This window comes from Pseudorca crassidens, chromosome 8, assembly GCF_039906515.1.
Source record: "Pseudorca crassidens isolate mPseCra1 chromosome 8, mPseCra1.hap1, whole genome shotgun sequence".
Classification (NCBI taxonomy): domain Eukaryota; kingdom Metazoa; phylum Chordata; class Mammalia; order Artiodactyla; family Delphinidae; genus Pseudorca; species Pseudorca crassidens.
This window is the reverse complement of record NC_090303.1, coordinates 39,795,593-39,816,253: the sequence shown is the minus strand read 5'-3', so window position 1 is coordinate 39,816,253 and position 20,661 is coordinate 39,795,593. Positions and strand designations below refer to the sequence as shown.

General features: G+C 39.6%; 1 protein-coding gene and 1 pseudogene across 1 annotated transcript in view; both read right to left on the bottom strand.

Annotated features, from left to right (window-relative positions):
- DGKB (diacylglycerol kinase beta) overlaps window positions 1–20,661 on the bottom strand; it is a 797,684-nt gene that overhangs the window by 759,200 nt on the left and 17,823 nt on the right. The gene's annotated exons all lie outside the window — the stretch shown is intronic.
- On the bottom strand, window positions 13,146–13,767 carry LOC137228696 (transcription factor IIIA pseudogene; annotated as a pseudogene).

Below are 20,661 nucleotides of genomic sequence, written 5' to 3'. Positions count from 1 at the left end.
TCATAGGTTCTCAAGAGAGCTCTTTTGATTAAAAAAATTAATATATCCTCTACCTTTGATGGCTGGAAATAAAAGATTCTGTCTTTTCCCATTTACCTTCAGGGGTTTTTGTTGTTGTTACTATTTGGGTTTTTTTTGGTTTTTAGTCTTGAATTATTTAGCCAATAATCAAATCTCAGACGTGGAAGTGACTTGAGTATCATCCACTCCTTTCTACTATCCATTGCCTGAATTCTACCTATAACCTGACTGAGAGACAGTTATTTATTCTTTACCCAAAGATTTCTTTGTGGTGAGAGTCAGGCCCCTTTCTTTGGGAAAGCATGGACTAAATTAAATTGACCCTGCTGAAATGGAAGTAAATTTTTAGTATCCATCTTATAAATGCAATGTATGGTATCCTTTATTTGAGCATACATTTTTATCAAAGAACATAAAATTTCATGCTTTTAGCATATTCACCATACATTTTCATCATTCAAAGAATGTGATGTATTTTGTTCTCACAATAATACTATTATTCTGGGCATTTTCTTATTATGTACTGTCAACTATTTTTTTTAACTTAAATACAAGAATTTCCATTAATTTTTGTAAAACACTAGCTCTTTATTTTGACTTGTTTTCCATGTGTCAAAATTATTTTGATTGTTCATTCCTCACCTGAACTTTGACTGTCCTGTCCTGCATTCTGCCATTTGTAAAAGAATTAACAAAAACTCTGATAACAACAACTGTGCAAAGAACAGATGATGCCGGAATCAAAGCAAGGGTAGACTCTTGGTGTTACCATCAGTCCTCTTTAAGGATTCTTGAATCATATACAATGTAAAGACAATTAGGGCCCCAGCCTCAAGTGATCATTCATTTAATACACTGTTAAGATCTCACACAAAAAAAGTAATTCTAATTCCTGTTGAATACAAATATGCTGGAGGAATGGTAAAAAGGAGTGATTGCAGAAACCCTCTGACTATAGGAAACTCTGGGTTATTTGAAAGTGAAAATTTATGGGATCAATTGGTCATTAAGTGCATTAACATGATTTGGACCTAATTAATGCCAGTGATTCCTCTAGTATGACTTCATTCATTCATTTCTGAACATTTAAAAATTTTAGCAAAAGGTAGCTGCTATTAATAATAATTATTATTATTACTATTATTTACGATCAACACTACTATCACTAGATGCCCCCCAAATCTGGGAACTTCAGCACTGAACAACACAGAGAATTTCTTTTTCTGACAAAGTACAATTTGTGAGAGGGAAACAGACAATGTAGCAACATTTGTTTGGATGGTATCAAGCCGTGACGAATGCTTTGAAGAAATAAAATATAGCAATAGGAAAATGTAAAGTCTTGTAGTTGGAACAAATTTGTTAAATAAAATTAAAAAGTGGCTTATAATGCTAAATTGCTTAATAAATGTTGGTTGAATGAATAAATTAAAAAATGAACGCCACAAGGGAAAAAGGAAATGAATGAATGAATGATTTGGAGGAGAAAAAGACAAATAGGACAGAAATCATTCTCAAAATGCCCACCCATCAATCTCAAAGAGAATGCAGATAAAACTGCCCCTCAGAATTTCCTGTCCATTCCCCAAAGTTGCCTTTTTGTGACTTTTCCCCTGGAAGGGCTTTTCTTGTTTCAACAGGGAAACAAATCTTGTTGAGAACACACTGTGTATTATTCCTAGACTCTCTTCCAAAAGATGGCCCTGAACTCCTCCTGCCACGGAGAGTATTTATAGATCTCTCTCTGGAGTGCAGATCAGCTGTTTATAGTAGGCTAACACAGAACACAGGGCAACAGGAGGTGTCACAGGGCTCTTGAAACATTTTTGTGTAAAGCCCTAAAGTGCAATTTCAAATGCAAATCTAAATGAAAAATAATTAGCATTTTCTTTCCTTATCCCAAGGAGTCAGATCATGTAAACTATTTGTATCAAAATGAAAAAAACAAATAAACCCATGCTCCCTAAATGACAATTTCAGTCATTGGAATTAATTTCTCAGTTGAACAACACCTGCAAGTTGGATTGTTCTTTTGCTGTTTCTGTTCAACTCAAAATATTTTCTGACAGATGGTGATATAGCAATAAATGAGGCCTGTGTACTTCAGAGGCCGGAAAGTGCCTGGGCTCATGAAATAAATATCATAAATAAATATATTTTAAGGTGTCCCTATGTTTACTGAGCTCTGAGATCGTAGAGGAAAATATCTCATTTATATTGCAGAAAATAAAATTTCCTACGTCCTTTCTTACTTCCTCACAATACTAACAAAAGACTTATGGTGTATTCCTGGCAGAAAATTCTGGCCACAAGATATCTGCTTTGTGGACACTAAATATAGTACTTTTTAAATGGTTATTTGGTTTAAAATTTGTAGGTGAGCAAAAATATCTAGTCAGTTTTCCATTTCCTAACTACAAGACAGAATCAACTGAATTTAGGGCTTCCCTGGTGGCGCAGTGGTTAAGAATCCGCCTGCCGATGCAGGGGTCACGGGTTCAAGCCCTGGTCTGGAAAGATACCACATGCTGCAGAGCAACTAAGCCTGTGTGCCACAGCTACTGAGCCTGCGCTCTAGAGCCCGCGAGCCACAACTACTGAGCCCACATGCTACAACTACTGAAGCCCATGTGCCTAGAGCCCGTGCTCCGCAACAAAAGAAGCCACCACAATGAGAAGCCCACACACTGCAACAAAGAGTAGCCCCGGCTCGCCGCAAGTAGAGAAAGCCTGCACACAGCAACGAAGACCCCATGCAGCCAAAAATAAATAAATAAATAAATTTATTTTTTTAAAAAAAAACTATAAAAAAGAACTGAATTTAAAACAAACATTTGTGAAACCAATTAGGTTTATTCAAGAAAAAAGAAAGGAAAAATAATTAAGCATATTAACATTAAGCTTATGAAATGCAATACTGTATGTGGAAAAATTCCTGGATTCATGAAGGCCTTTTATTTTTTCTTTAAGTCACAGTCATGCCTAAACCTGCTTGTAAAAGAACACTGAATGTAACTTTAAGGTAAATCAAGATGATATTGTCTTAGTAAAATAATGACAGACTACTTTGCCTTAGGAACTGGATGTGACAAAAATCAGTGTCTGGAATGCTTGTCATTCTAGTCACAAATGCCACTTTTACCATGCACTGCAAATAAACTAAGGCTTGATATATACTCTAACATACATACTAGAAAAAAGTTTCCATTTTAAATTTAATATTTTTTTAAACGTTAGGATTCCTTGTGTACTATAAAAGCTATTTGATGTAGCTTAAGCAGGCAAAATGTAATAAATCAGAGTCCGTGTATAACAAAGATTTTGCTGTCCTTTTGCCCTAAATGTATAAGCAGATTTTATTTACTTCCAGAAAAATTAACTAAAACACTTGCTTTTTAAAGCCTAAAGAAAGAAAAAGAAGACAGTACTTTGCTGCCTTCTAGTTCTGACTTGCTACAAAATCACAGAACTTAAATAAATTTAAAACACTAGGTGAGGGAGTAATCATCACATTAAAATGATTAATAAAATATAGGACTAATACCCTATGAGATCTGAACTATATATTTCTTAAGATTTGAACTGCTTTATGATTTTGATGCCCTAGCTTTCTCAGAGATTACCAAAAAATCTACTGTTGCTTAAATCTTCAGATAAAAAAACTGTTCTCAGGGTACTGAGTTTTAAGTTTGTTTACGTCTATAAGAATTTCTAAGGAGAGACATAAAAATAAAATTATTGTAAAATATATCACTTGGATTACAGAGAAGAATAAACACAAAAGCATGTAAGTGTATGTTTCTGTATGTGTGTGCGGGGAAGACTGTAGAAATTAGGTTTACTTTATATAGGATATAGGAAATCTAATGCTTGTGTTATTATATGATAAAAATAGGTTAGATGAATGTATTGAACAGATTTTTTAGTGATATACAATATGCTCTGCTAAAGGCTTACTTTAAAATAGAAACTATAATTTGCAAGGAAATTATGACTCATGGAAACAAATCTCTTAAAGCAATCAATTTGACTTTTTTTTCACTAAAAATACAACTCTGAAATTCTCTCCTCTTGAAGCTTTTGCATATCCAATAGACTCTGATTCTTTTTCTTCTCTGTATCTATGCTTATCTATGTTTAATTTTTTCAAATGCTAATTGAAGCATATTTAAAATGTCTTCTATTGAAATGATATTTATTTTCTTCTTTGTCTAGATGGTGTATAATACAGCTACATAAGTAGAATTTAGAAAACAAAAGTTGTTTAGTTTTCTACTAAAAATAGTATAACTGGGGGGAAATGTTATAATCAGATTATGTACATTTGTGATCTAATACAGAGATTTACACACACAAATATATATATATATATATATATATATAATGTTGAATTAATCATATCACTTCTCAGAGAAACTTCAGGCTGTTTATAGATAAATATTATCCATGTTCAAATTTTTGCAATTATTTTTCCCAATTGTTCCAGATAGATACTTGAGTAATACAAAAAACATACTTGAGTTTTTGCATCAAATAATATACTCAGAATAACACACCCTTTGCCAAGAATGTTTGTTTTTCTTTCAGCATTTCTAGCACCTAACGATACAACATAAATTTACAATAAAAGAAACAGTGTTTCGATAAGGTTCATTAAGAATTTTGTAATTAAGGTAACACAGTGTCCATCTCCATGATTACAGCTCCTATCACTTACCTGCCTGTCATATTCCCTAACGGCTGAATATGAAAAGTAGACTTTTAAAATCAAGATAGGTTATACCTTTGTTTTTCTTTGTATAATCAACCATATCTTACAAGGAAGGAATTCCTCTACAGAGTTTCTATTTGGCTCAGATCAAATAAAAAAGGCAAACATCACTGGGAAAATTGCCATTTGTCAACTGTTGCATGTCATATCATGTGGTGATACAGTTCTCTACACAACAAATGTCAGAATGCTGACACTCTACTGTACAAACTAAAGTACACAATTGAGCATAAATAATCTAAAAATATTGGCAGCAGTACATTTCTAGATGAATGGAGTTAGTGATGACTAATATTTTCTTCTGAAGGCTCTGGTACACCTTTATATATTTTCTATAGGACATCCTTAGTGGGAGCGGAACAGAGAACACTTGAGAGTCAAATTACTTTTAAAGTTAACAATGAAAAAATGATTTTGAATCCTTGCTTAATTAAAAATGGAACAGTACAAGAGGGTGACTCATTTCTATCATAAGGAGCTGAAAATTAAAAATTAAGCAATATCCTAAAAGTATATGTGCAATATCCTAAAAGACTGATTCAAATACTACCTCACATAAAAACCTTCATATAGATCTCAAAGCTCACTTATTTATTTAGACTACTCATTGATATCACAACACTGTCCTTTCTTAAATGCAAAACAAACAAAACAAAAAAGCAGGTAAAGAGAAGGGTATTTATTGCCTCAAATAGCTCCTTATAATGGTAAAAGAATTGCTTCCTTTCTAACCGACTGAAAAGTTACAGGATACAGTCCTCAAATATTCAAATCTCACCTTTAGAGAAACATAAATGTGAATGGTTTCCTCATCCAATTGTGATTCAACATTCCCTAATCATTAAGGTACTAATTTATGCAAGAAAGTAGGGGTCCTAATATGTGTTACATTTTTTTTTTAAATTTAATTTTATTTATTTATTTTTGGCTGTGTTGGGTCTTTGTTGCTGTGCGCAGGCTTTCTTTACTTGTGGTGAGCGGGGGCTACTCTTCGTTGCAATGCACAGGCTTCTCATTGCGGTGGCTTCTCTTGCTGCGGAGCACGGGCTCTAGGCATACAGGCTTCAGCAGTTGCAGCATGTGGGCTCAGTAGCTGTGGCTCACGGGCTCTAGAGTGCAGGTTCAGTAGTGGTGGCGAACGGGCCCAGTTCGTCCACGCCATGTGGGATCTTCCCAGACCAGGGTTCGAACCCATGTCCCCTGCATTGGCAGGCAGACTCCCAACCACTGCGCCACCAGGGAAGCCCATGTGTTACATTTTATTCGGAAATATAGATGACAATTCCTCTTACTAGGTAGCTTAGAGTGACTAGTTCTTGCCATAATGTTGTCATAGTGATAGTGACATCAATGTACTTCATGGTAATCAGTGCAGTGATTTATCTGAGAAAATATTAGTGCTGATTCCTGATGTGTTTTACATTTTAGAATGCTGAAAAATATACTATTTAATATATTACAGGTAAATGGGCTTTACTTAAGTAAAGCAGACCAAAACTCTAGACAGATTGATTGATCCATGTATCTGCAAAATGTACATTAAAAAAAAGCATCTGAATGGGTAAAGGGGATATTAATGAACAAGCCAGGAGATCATGATTAACCGGTTGCTAAGGAAGATCCTGCTCTCAAGTGCCTTTGCCAAACACAAAAGCTCCTCAAGTCATGGGCTCGGTGTAATTATTTTGTTAAATCCTTTTTAATTTCTTTGGACTCCAAAAGTGATATGGTGGTGACAGTCCTGAATTCTGGATTCCATCCCTCACAATCTTGGCAAAACACTTTCAGTCCTCACCTTTCATGCCAAAGGGTTGTTACTGAAACTTCAGATGTTGTACTTGGTAGTTCAATTACCTCTTACTCCAATGCCTTGCAGACTAATGTCACAATAAGCAACAAGAAGAACATTGGCAGAACCCCTCTGAGATGAGAGGAATCCCCCGTTTTTAGGTCACCAGCACATTAAAAATGAAAACAACATATATAAACAAAAAGGGTTATAATTTTGTGTTATTTAAAATGGTTTCTTTTTATAAACGATTTTAACATCAAACTGTGATACAATAATTAAGCTTTTCACACAAAATTATAGGATTTATTTTAAAAATGATAATTCATAATGAACTGTGGATATTAACCAGTAAGGGATCCCATGCTGAAATTTGGAAGAACATTACTCTCTTTTCCAATCCAGGCAGCGAGTCTCTGTAACTGATTGTGCAGCCTCATTCTTAGACCTTAATGCCTTCATGCATGTGTGAATATGGCCAGTCATAATGCTTTATCTATGAGTAATTAATCCTAATTTAAATAAAGGGATATCAGAGGCACTCAGGGCAAAGTAGACCTTACCATACCAAAATTCCAGACTCAGAAGTTTTATTTGTTGTTTTTTAAATTTATACTTTCTGGTCTGTGTAAAATCTAAACACGGGGAGGGGGAAGGGTAAGCTGGGACAAAGTGAGAGAGTGGCATGGACATATATACACTACCAAACGTAAAATAGATAGCTAGTGGGAAGCAGCTGCATAGCACGGGGGATCAGCTCAGTGCTTTGTGACCACCTAGAGGGGTGGGATAGGGAGGGTGGGAGGGAGACACAAGAGGGAGGAGATATGGGGACATATGTATATGAATAGCTGATTCACTTTGTTATAAAGCAGAAACTAACACACCATTGTAAAGCAATTATACTGCAATAAAGATGTTAAAATAAAATCTATCAATTTTTGGAGGATAAACTATGAAAACCGCAACTGGATTACTTTCAGTTAGCTATTTGCTTCATTAATCATTCTCATTGGTTGGACTCTAAAAAGTAGCATTGCTTCTTTGCCAGCCTTGTAATTTCACTTCAAAAACGGTGACTTACACATGGCCAAACACGATAATCTCTCTGCACTGACAGGAATATCTTTTAGTTGATTAAAAAAAACGATGTGTTGGGCTTCCCTGGTGGCACAGTGGTTGAGGGTCTGCCTGCCGATGCAGGGGACGTGGGTTCCTGCCCCGGTCAGGGAAGATCCCACATGCCGCGGAGCGGCTGGGCCCGTGAGCCATGGCCGCTGAGCCTGCGCGTCCGGAACCTGTGCTCCACAACGGGAGATGCCACAATGGTGAGAGGCCCGTGTACCGCAAAAAAAAAAAAAAAGGATGTGTTTACTCAGGGCTCTGTTAATAAAGATAGATTTCATAGAGCTGATTTTGATTCAGTATTATTAATCAAGGGTTTTATTTCCATGTAGGCAATTTCACAAGTCACAGAATTGATATTTGCAGTTTTGAGCATTTACTTTATGGCATACCATCTCAGACCGGTTTAGTGTGGAGGGACTGGAGGCCAAAAGCAATACTGAATGTTTGCTGTCAGTAGCCTGTTTGCTCACTATATTTACATCTATAGAAACATACATATGAATATATTCATACTCTTGAGAAATCATCATAGATCAGAGCTTCCCAAATGGAGGCTATTTTGCCACCCAGGAGGCATGTGCCAATATCTGGAGATATTTTTGTTTGTCACAACTGGGTAAGAGAGGGTGCTACTGGCATCTATTAGGTAGAGGACATGGATGGTGCTAAACATTCTGCAATGCATAGAACAGGCCCTCACAACAGAGACTGACATGGTCTCAAATGCCTCAAATGTCAATAGTGTCATGGGGTAGAAACACTGCTATTCTCTCACACACACACACACACACACACACACACACACGCACACACGATACATAAAACAAGCTGATCATCATGGCCACATACTGTTGCTCAGAAAAGCAGATCAAATAAGTTGCATCTTATAAAATGTTAATGTATCAAGGTTTAATCTTAAGCATGGTATGTGGTGAAACATCCCAATTTTCAGACACATGCTCAGGCTACCTCAAAACCAGTACCAGTACTGGACACTGTTTCTTATATGTTGTCATTAAACATGTGGTTTGCTGAACTGAGATGAATGTATCTTGCTGCAATACATACCTACTTGGGAAAGTCACCATACTTCCACTCAGAAAGACTTGCTAGACAGTACAACCCTAAACGATGCATGATAGCCTGTTTACATTGTACACATGCTCTGTCTGGATGGCTAACCATATTGTCCAGAGCATATTTTCAGACCTATTCAGTAAAGTCTTCTGGATGCTGCATAAGAGCATAGGCTCGCTTTGTTTTTGTTTTGTATTACTAAACATGTGCCCAGGAAAACATTTACCACCCAGAAGAGATCAAATCCAAGATAACACACTCTCTCTGGTAGGAAAAAAAAAAAAAGAAAAAGGAAAAGAAAAAGAAAGATTAATTCAAAAAGATTTGAGATATCAAGACTGCACAGAATGTTTTATCATAATTGGTATATCTGTCTTCTTTAGCTTAAAAATGATTATTTTCCCTAACTGCATGTTTTCTTACTTCTCATCACTTTTTCTCCCAGATTGTCCTATCTTATCCTTCAATTAGCAAGCATTCACCTAAAATACCTGATATACTCCATAAAACTATTCCTACAAATAATACTGGAAGTAGTTGAGGGAATTACTAGGCACTGGTATTGCAGAAGAGAACTGTCCAATAGGACTCTCTGCTCTGCAGGAAATTCTCTTCTGCACCCACCAACACAGTCACAACCAGTAGCACGTGCCTACTGAGACCTAGAAATGTGGTCAGTGTACCTAAGGAAAAACTTGTTCAATTTTATTTTATTTAACTTTGACTAGGAGCTAGTGTATCGAAGAGTGCAATTCTAGAATACCGATGCCTCAAAGAAACTGAGGTTACAGGGAACAGATAAAACCGGTTTGAACAGAAGGACAGAAGAAATACTAAGACAAAAAAGGAAAATGATTATGATGAATCAATGCCTATAAGAGTTTAATCTTCTTTTGACATTTAGGTTTCTTTGACATTTATGTTACACGGCTTTATTGGAGGTAGAAATGTCTTATCTAATTTTTCAGCAACTTGATGTGACTTATTTTTGCTTTGGGGCAATTCTAAGAATTTAGAAACTTCAGATTTGGGTGAAACATTCCTGTCATTGATTTATAGTAAAAGAAAACGAACTACATGTTTTATGAGATTTAAAGATCTTCTTGATAGAGGAACAGAACACATGGACGTTTGGATAGATGAAAGGGAGAAGTCTGCTATTTAGCACTCCAGAGGAGAGATGGCTGCCAGACAGGGACACAGAAGAACTGCCCTCTCCACCACCCCAGCAGGTATCAGCAAGCTATAGCTGTAGGGGATAAAGGGGAGAGAGTCAGCGAGGCTCGGAGGGATCCCTGTGGGTTGGCTAATTTGGATGATTTTTCAGGCTCAGGGCATAGGGGTGGTCCTCAGTTTTGTCTGGTTCCTGACCCTGAAGCAGTTAGCATGCATGCACCATGATCCTGAATGTGAGAGCCTGATAAGGGAGGTGGTTGGATTGTGGACTTAATCAGCCACTCAAGAAGCAGAACTGACCAGCTTTTAGTCAGGTCCTGAAAACTGGGTCAAGACAGCGCAAAAACAAACCTCTCTTACAGTTGACCTCTTGTTGTCTTGGCATCCGTTTCGAGTTCAATTATCTGAAGAATTCCAGTAGCCCAAGTAGCAGAGGAGACTTTTACAGAGTGGCATATAAATGCCCCTAAACTGCCTAGGAAAACATTTTATTATGGCAGTCAGAAGGAGGGAGACAAGTAGAAGTATAAATAGGTCAACCGTATCCAAGTTTACTGTCTATATGGCAAAAACAGATTTGAAGTTTGGGGGTCTCTAACAAGATCATGGTGGACTTGTAGGGTGTGTGACAGTATGAATTATGCAGTTTTTGATAATAATATCTTGGTGTATCCCTTGAGTCAAGGTGGTAGGTACAGCAGTTTTGTTGATGGAGAGTGTGAACTGCTAGTTCAGCAAGGTATAGGTGAGTCGTACTTGTTTGTAGCCATGGGGAAGGGGTGGTTTTGGTGGCCGTAGACACAGGGTGGGCACTTGTGGGGGGCAAGGTAGAGCGAGAAGGGAAGTAGGAGTAGGCCCTGGGGAGTGGGAGGTCCAACTGAAGGGTGGACCAATGTGAGGAAGTTACCTACCTGGGGAAGAACGAATTTCCATTAATTTTTTAATAGCACAGAGAGCAGTAACCTTTATAAGATTTCCCTTTAGGTATGCAAGTATAGCTATAGAACAAGGAGCATACCACAAGCTAAGTAAACAGCAAACGCAGGAAACACAGAATCCCTAACGTCCAACAAAAAAAAAACAACAATAACTGTTTCATGTCAGCATCTTAGGAGAGGCAACTGGTGGGTGTGGCTGGTATGGTGGTCTCAGTGTCCAGGGAGTAGTTGTCTCTGTCACAGGGTGCAAAGTCATTTCCAGTGGAGTCGTCTTTGGCCCAAGTAGTGTCATCAAGGGCGATACCTTCTCAAGAACAAGCTCCTGGTCCAGGGCAATGCGGTTTGGGATATGGCACTGGGGGTATCCTTTATAAGTGGATACCCACTCAAGTTAACATGGGTTTTGTTTTTGTGGCTCTGTGGTATTATAACAAGACTGAGCTTCTTGTAAAGTATCAAGGTGATTTTGGTCCTGGGAGCTCGACTTATAAATATCTTTAAAACAAAGGCTTCATGGGTGCACAAGTAGCAAAGATGACGCTTGCCTCAACGAAGTTGCTATCATTGAACCGAAGCACCAGAACCCAACTGACATAATTAAATCCCTGATTAAGGGTGGCCAAATCTAAAAGCTCCCAACTGTCCAAGATTCTGTCCAGATGGGTGATGAGAGGGATTCTACTGCAGATAGTTTTTAAATCACATGGCCTGTTTGGGGTGCATCTTGTTAATAGGATGGCACGTTTGTCAATTAAAATATCTGTGGCTGAGCTTTGAGCTCCAGCATAGCCTACAGGCAGGCCCTCCAATTTAGGCAATTACCATGGGCCCTCTGCCTCAGTTGTTGGCTTGGTTGGTAATGGGCAAGCCAGTGAAGACTTCAGGTTGTAGGGGTGTGGGCTCCAGCATCTGCTAAGTTTGGTTAAAACGATGGTTTACTTGGAGTGTTGGAGCCTCTGGACTTCAAACCAATGAACGCATCCAGACCAATAGCAATGAGACCAACAAAATAGTGTGTGGCTGCACTTGATAGACGTTTGCTGTTTGATGTCAATCCTTCTCCGGCTTGTATTATTACCAATGAAGGCTTGTCTGGCTTCATCATTATGGGATATGGTGTTGATTTTATTATTATCTCCTAATGTTATCTCCATTTTTATTTACCAAGTCCAGTTTCCTAGCTCCCTAGCAGCCCACACTGTCTGAGGGAATAGTCCTGGAAAAATAATTTTAATTTTCTGGAGGGAATCAGATGGAGAGCCAGGATTAATTATCTACCCCTCATAATCTGAATACTGATGAAGATTTTTTGAGTGGTAGAAGTTTAGGCTCAAATGAGTCACATGTCAGATGGGCAGGTTCCTGGCCCATGGGACAGTCTATGGTTAATGGGTCCCAGAAAGGTATGTACCCTACATCTGGCCTCCAGCGCTATGGGGGTGGAATGGCAAATTTTCTGACTCTTGGGCCCTGTCCTTTATCATGGACATACCAGTTAGCAGATGGAAAGCATCACTGAGCATCAGTTATGATGGTGGCAATGCCACCCATATAGTCTATGAAGTTTCACTGCTGTTCCATCAGTTGATCCCAAGGGACTCCCCAGGTAGCTAAGGTAACTGGGAGAAGGGCAACCTCATCCAGCAGCCTGGCATCTGGCAAGAAACTGAGGAGAGGAGAGACAAACCCCTCCTCCAGGTGGAATATTCCAGAAGGCCCAGGTCTGGTTCCATTCTTTATCAAGGAGGTCTAAGTAGAGGTGCTCAGATTGAGGGGGGCTGCATTTATGACCCAAGGCATAATGGGCAACTGGGTATAGAAAGTCACAGCCTCAAGGATCCATCAGAACCACAATTTCTAGGAAAGACCAGTATGTGGCCAGTGATTTTTGCTCTAATGGTGTAGAGCACAGAGCCAAGGTTGGTTTCTATCATCAGAAGCCCAAAGGCAACCTATGGCCTTCATAAGAGTCCTGAGACTCCTGGAGGTGTGAGAAGAGGTCGCTAAACCTTCTGTGGTGAAGGAGCCTCTGAGGAGAGTAACACGAGTGCCTGTCATTTTTTTTTTCTAAATCAGTGTTTTTAATAAAGGGAAATGTGCTTCTGAGAGAAAGTAACTGAGCTTGTTGGTTTGTAGTCCTTTCAACAATACAACCTGATTATTTAGCTGAGAGTAATTACTGAGATCAATACCATTCAGTGACTTTCTGTATTTAGGCAAAGAGAAGCCTCACTGGTGTTTCCTTTTAGAAGAGATACATCCACTGAGATGAAAGGCCCAACTCGATTTTTCATGAGATGCTTGTACTTTGATTTTCATTCTCTTCATGTCGGCATGCCTTGTGAGACTGTGTTTTATTGCAAACCTTTTGCACCAGCCAGCATATTCACACATAAATGGGTGCTTTTCCTCAGGCAGAGAGAAAATATGGCTCTTGAGACCAAGCATGTTGCATAGCTCCCACCATCGTCTTCTCTTGGACACTGACACACATTCCTTTCTGGGACACGAGTTTTCACGTGTTGCTTACCCTCACCTCTCTGCTTGAATGTTTTCTGGCATACTTCACATGTTATTTTCTTTTTAGCGGGTTTCTCTCAAATGTTTTTGGCACAATGAACATCCCTTTTGACATAACGTGGCTCTCGTAGACTTTTCTTCTCATCCTTTCAGACTGCCGGGTGAAACAAAGTGCTTGCCATTTCTTTCCGGGTTTCACTTGAACAGTGATTCATTTTTCTGCTGGCACTGATGGATTTCTAGCTGCTGATGTTCTTAAAGGTCTTCTTACAACCTTCAAACTGGCATACGTATTGTTTTTGCTGATTTTCATGTTTGCACGCAAAATGTTTCTTCAAGCTTGATTTTGTTGAATTTTAATTTTTTTATTATTATTTTTTTTTGCAGTACGCGGGCCTCCCACTGTTGTGGCCTCTCCCGTTGCGGAGCACAGGGTCCGGACGCGCAGGCCCAGCAGCCATGGCTCATGGGCCCAGCTGCTCCACGGCATCTTCCCGGACCAGGGCACGAACCCGCGTGCCCTGCATCGGCAGGTGGACTCTCAACCATTGCGCCACCAGGGAAGCCCTGAATTTTTATTTTTAAAAATGTTTTTGGCCTCACGGCGCAGCTTGTGGGATCCTAGTTCCCTAACCATGGACTGAACCTAGGCCCCCGGCAGTGAGAGCACAGAGACCTAACCACTGGAGCACCAGGGAATTCCCTTGTGTTGAATTTTTAATCACAACCACTCTCTGAAGAATAGCTGTTCTCCCATGTGGATCAGGATGTGGCATCTCCCAGGGTAGTCCCTGGTGATGGCTTGGCTACACTCTTCATTATCACAAACCCATGCCCTCTCCCCATGTGCTTGCACAGGTGCATATCTAGCTTTCAGGCCTACTGCGATTGCTCTGGAGTCTGGTAAGGAGCAAAAGAACCTCCTGGGGACCACGGGGAGTGGGGGAGGGAGCAAGGGAAGGGGTGGGGTGGGGCTGGGCTACTGCCTATCTCAGTGAACAGCATCTGCATAGAACACGTCAGTGACAGACAGGAAGGACACTGCCCCCGAAATCAAAGCCAGGCACCCCAGGGAGCACCGTGCAGGGCCAAGAAGACAATCACACGTGTGGCCCCTTGTGTTCACCATGTTCAGGCAGCCAAGACTCTGGCCAGAGTGAACCACTCTGGACCGACCCCACATACTACCCAGGTGTACATCCTGGAATGTTTCCCCGTGGGGCCTATCGATGTTAATTTGGACCAGTTTTATAGCCTTTTGTTGGAAGGGGCCCCATTCAAGGCGGGCTGATTAGTAAGTAACAGTATCAGAGAGAGTAAGTAGAATCTCTACACGAGGACTATATTGCCTCCAGAATGCAACACTGACTAAACGATGCTGGAGTTTTATGTCCTTAATGAGTGTGTTAACAAACGTCCTTAAAGGAGGATGTCATCGCTGGAATATCATATCCGTGCTGATGGAGAACAGTGGATGCAGTTAGATGTTGTCTGCAGAGATTGTGTGCAATTGCAAAGAGGTCCTTACTCTAGAAGGTGGCTGGAAAAGGTGCATTGCTTCCCTTGGGGTGAAGGCAAACTGACGCTGAGAGGCTGTTAAAATAGGCACTGAAGAGAACATATTAGCCAAACCTTTTACTATCAAAATATTTACTGGTTGTTAATTGGATGACATCAGTAATTTTAATAATATCGGGTATTGGGAATGGGGACCTTAATGGATGGGACCGTAGTATTAAAGTTGCAGTAATCCACTGTGAGGCATTATTCTTTTTTTTTTCTTCAATTTTTGAAGGTTTAAGAACAGGCGAATTTGCCTATAAAATGGAGAGGCGGTGGACATAATCACCCCTTTATTAATTAGGTCTTATATGAAGTTTGAGTTCTTGAAGGCCCTGTTTTAACTTAAATTGGACCACTTTAATATTTTAACTGGGTCTTTTTTTGTCAAGCCAGTTTCTAAGTGCCAAAGACTTTACTTAACTTCAATTTATTACTCATTATTTCAGAGTGTCTATTTCCAATATAGAATATTTTAGGGCAATAGATATTATGACTATGGGAAACTTAGGCAGGACTATAACATAAAATAAGGACTACCCTTTTTTCCTGTATTTTATGTTTAGTTACTCTCCTAGGGTTATAGGGAGTTCCATGTTTAAATTTAGTAGGATCTTCTGATAAAACTGTAATATGGGATCCAGTATGATTAAATCCATGAAGCTTTGTCAACTGGTGCATTTTAGCAGTTGTTAAAGTTAATTTAGCACCTATGCTGTAGAGGCAGAAAAGGCAATCAGCACCCTTTTTATCTTTTTGTCATAGAAATTATTTTAGTAAATTTTGGATTTTCACTTGTTTTAAGTTATGGACCTTTGTTTAAAAAATATTATACACACACACATATATAATTCATTTTTTATTTTCTCCCTCTGTATCTAGGTTTTTTCCTTTCATTCCATTATTTTCCCTCTGTTTTGGGCTTCTAGGCACCTATGCCTGTGTTTTCAGTTTGATAACTCAGTGTGAAGCATGTAGGTGGTTATAGGAAACGAGGGGTAGGGGCTCACGGCCTGCCTTTAGGCAGCCGGCTCTTACTCCAGGCCTTCCCAGTCCACCACTAGAGGACTAGGGTTTGCAGCCTCTCCTTGGGACAGTGCAGTAAGACCCACTGTCAGAAGTATCAGTCCCTTCGCATGTTATGTTGGGGCGCTTACTAAGGCCCAAGCACAATGGTTAGTGGTCTTGTATTATTTAAGTAATTGGATACCTGGCAGGTGTTCTGAAGGGGGTTGCTGGGATGAAATCTTTGTTTCCTTGAGCCAGAGGGCCCCTCCGGATTACATGTTGGGTGGCTGGTCTTAGAAGGTGCAGCCTGTGATATTCCTGACAGTCTAGGGAGCATAAAGCTCTCTGTGGACAGCAAGGAGATACGCACCAACAAAGAGAGGTAGCTGCTACCCACACCTGAGCAACATCAAAATGACACCCAGCTGCCGTTTCTCTCCCATGGGGGGAGCCCAGCCAACATCTTCCTGCACAGGAGTCCCCTGAAACACACAGACCAACCAGAGTTCTGCCCCAAATAATGATGAAGAAACACCACCACCATCAAGGAGGGTCCCCTGGAATAGGTCTCTGCCAAACACAGACTGTGACTAGAAGCAGAACCAGCAAATCTTCCAGCCTGGAAAGCACAGCTCAAGTAGCCTCAGGCTGCAAGACTAAAGCCCAAGCTCAAATTCCATCCCAACTGCTCTCCCTGTGGTCTGGAGCCAATTAGTGAGCCAAGAGCAGCTCGAAAGAAGTTATCCAAGAGTCAGTGGTTGTGGCCATAGTGCCAACTGTATTATAAGACTTTAAGAATTCTTTTGATGGCGGGATACAACACACTGATTCATGCAGATGAAAGGCTGAATGTTTTGTTACTTAACGCTACTGAGAGAGATGGCCGCTGGGCAGGGCCACACAGGGAATGACACCCAGGGAGGGGGTCACAGCAAACTAGAGTTGTGCGGTGCAGCTAGGTAGGCAGCTTTGGCAAGCAGTGTGGGGTTAGTTAGGTTTTGCAGGCTCCCTGAGGACTGGCTGATTTGAATCATTTAGTGTAGGGCTTATCCCTAGTCTGGTACTTGCAGTGATTGGGGTGATGCCACGTGGCCCAGAGTATGAGCGCCTGGTCAGCGAAGTTAACTTTTCATAGCACATGGTGGGCTCTAGCAAAGCGCATCCTACACTCAGAGGCCGACAGCAGCCGCACTGAAAGGCTGAAAGCCTGGCACTGGATAAATATCCAGGTCCCTTCACAATTTATAGGCACCTAGAGATCTAATTTAAAAAATTTGTTTAATGATTGACAAAGGCCTATATTTTTTTTCCATTTCTTGGCACATAAACTGCATGTTTACATTAGGCACAATTTTCTTAATTACTTTTTTTATAAACATGAAATACTGGTTCATTTGATGAGATTCTTTCCAGAATTTTCTAAAATTCCAATAAAATACAGAGAAATGATGTCAGCTCTTAAAAACCTCCCATATGAGTGTTCATTTTGAAGCCTTAAGAGAGTTACTGAATTTCACAAAGTGCTATATTTGTAATAAACCTGCTGACTAAGGAAATCTTACCACAGATTAATTCAGCAGGGTTAGGCAAAAATAAAATATCATAGTTTCCCTACTCTTGGTCAGTTTTTAAATGTTTTTAAAAAATTAACAGACACACTCCAATAAATGTAATTTTTAGGGTTTATAGCAGCCAAATTAATATAGCAACCCAATATAACATTAACAGGCTACTACAATGATTTTATGTAGAGTTGTGTAAAGTAACTTCAATTACATATTTCATACTGCTCAGCAATCCATCTGTGTTAATCTAGAAACTTCATCTCTCAATTTCCCCAATTATTACTTTAATTTTTTTTTCTCTTTCCCTCCTTCCTCTTTCTTTCCTGTTACATTAGAGGCAGTTTTTCTTTTCCTATCTAGGGTAACTCCTCCCATCTGTGTGTTTGGACCCCATTATAATTTTTCAGGAGTATTATCCAACTTCCCTTTCCTGAATATTCAACCAAACCTTCTCAACTAGATCTTTTCCATCTATATGGAATTATTCCTACGCCTCTGTCCCATATCATCCTTACTTACAGCCCTATCTCTCTGCCATTCCACTGTTAATCTCTTTTAAAAAAATTATGTTTTGCTGTCTTTGTTTATTCATCTCCTATGCATTTACTAACATAGTTTATGCCAACACAGCTTTTGTACCATTTATTTATGGAACAATCCTTCCTAAGGTCATCAATGACCTCCATTTTTTGGCCCCATGCCAAATCTAGGGGACTTTTTAGTGCTCATTTCATTGATTTCTCGGCAGCATCTGGCACTGCTGTTTACTCTTTCTTCTATTACCCTCTTACTTTAGCTCCCATGATGCAATACTCTTGTACAATGCCAGAATTAAAGTACCTGAGCGAAAGCAACATCAGTAGGAATTTAAGAAGAAAAGAGATGAAACACATCACCAGCAAACCTGATTGTCCAAAGATAATCATGTGATTGTTGCATAGACTATCCATCAAAGTCCCTCCTCCTTTCTTTAGTAGTAACTGGACATAATATGCCCAGTTATATTACATTTTTCAGCTTCTCTTGCAGTTCGCTGTGGCCATCTGCTGAAATTCCCTCCAAAGTTAGGTAAGAAGCACTACAATGGTCCTATGAAACTTCCCACATATCCTGCTCTGTGCTCTTACCTGTTTCATGGGGGCAAGTCGAACATGGCAAAGATATAGTCAGCTCGGATCTCTGAATGACTAAGTGAAGCAGAGATAACCCCCTTTCACTGTCATAAACATACATCTCCTTGGGCTGGAAAATGTTCCCACAGACTTTAATGTACATCAGAAACACCTGGAAAGTTTAACACACATTGCTGGCCCTCCACACCAGAGTTTCTGATTCAGCAGATCTAGAGTGGGGCTCGAGAATCTACTTTCCCGACAATTTTCTTTCTTATACTTTGAGAAGTGCTGTCCTAGACTGCTACGCAAAAAGAAACAAAAGTCTTTTATGTCTTTTTTCAGCCATTAAATTCGGAGTCTATTGCTAAAGGACTTAAGCTTCCCCTATCTAATTCAGAAATGATTATGGAAACATTATCAAAATTATCTTATTTTCATGCTGGTACGAGTAGCCAATTTGACACAAAATACAACAACCTTGGAAGCACATTGAGTGACCGGGAAATGGGTCAAATTGTCTAAGTTCTCTGTTTTGTCATCTTCCTACAGATTGTCCTATTTCCCCTAAAACTGACCTCCAGCTTCTAGGCCACAATACCGTCCAAAGATGCTCAAATGTGTAAATAATTAAGGAATTAAGGCTTAGAGCAGAAGAAATAGGGAGACAAAAAATGGAGGGGAAAAGGTACTTCACAAAGCAACATGATTGTGAATTTTGAAACTAAAAAATATTTAGAAAAATAAAATTCATTCCAAAATTTATTTGGTATTTTTGGGTGGGAGTATCTGGGGTGGGGGGAAGAATGTGTATGCTATTTGGAACCAGGATACAAATTACAAATGCTCTCCAGAGAGAATGGGTATACTGGAGAGGAGTCAGCAGAAATGGTCAGTGATTCAAATCCTGTAACTGAGCAGATGAGAAACCTTGGACTACTGAGTTCAACCACACGGGGAGTGATCTAGACAAGCCCTAAGATCCCAACCAGATTTGACAATCTGACTCTGTTGCTGAACTGCTTATTTTATAACAGGGAAAAGAATAGATCTTTACCATCCTGCAATGACACATATATAGTAGGCTGAAAGCATTTTTGATGGACAGATATGTTTTTCATGACATTTAACTAGAATAGCGAGAGAATTCCATCCTTAAACCTGACATATTTCAGTTTAAACGCCTTGGATTTTTTTTCTTTTTTGGTGGGGGAATAAAATTTGAAGCTTGAAACGGAAAGTTGAGACATGCTGATTCTTATAATTTCCAAGTAGTACAGGAAAGGGAAGAGAGCTTCCTTCTTTAAAGACAGTTTGTATGACAGCTTTACTAATATTTAGTGTTTAAATTTGCCTCGGGTTTAGGAGATGCTTTTATTTAATTATCTTCTAAATGTCCTAAGGCCACTTAATGCCTGAACATAGGTTTTCCCTTTCCCATTGTGATTCTCCATCTATTTCATATAACCATGATTGAGTTATTTAAATCGACAGTCTCTTTATTGGATGACATTCAAGACACCTTAAATTTTTCAAGAAACCATTCAGACAAAGTAAGGACTCCTTTACTCCTTCTCTCCTTAGGTTAAAAGCATAAACCCTAAAGAAACAAAAATATTGGGTTTTTTTTTTACTATTTCTTTTTTTAAAATTTTATTTAGTATTTATTGTTTGGGCTGCACTGAGTCTTTGTTGCTGTGTGTGGGCTTTCTCTGGTTGTGGCTAGTGGGGGCTACTCTTTCTTGCGGTGCGCGGGCTTCTCATTGCGGTGGCTTCTCTTGTTGCGGAGCACGGGCTCTAGGTGCGTGGGCTTCGGGAGTTGCTGCACTTGGGTTGAGTAGTTGCGGCACGTGGGCCCTAGAGCATGCGGACTTCAGTAGTCGCAGTGCGTGGGCTCACTGCAACTACAGTGAGTTGCAGTAGTTGGGGCATGTGGACTCAGTAGTTGTGGCTTGCAGGCTCTAGAGCGCAGGCTCAGTAGTTGTGGCTCATGGGT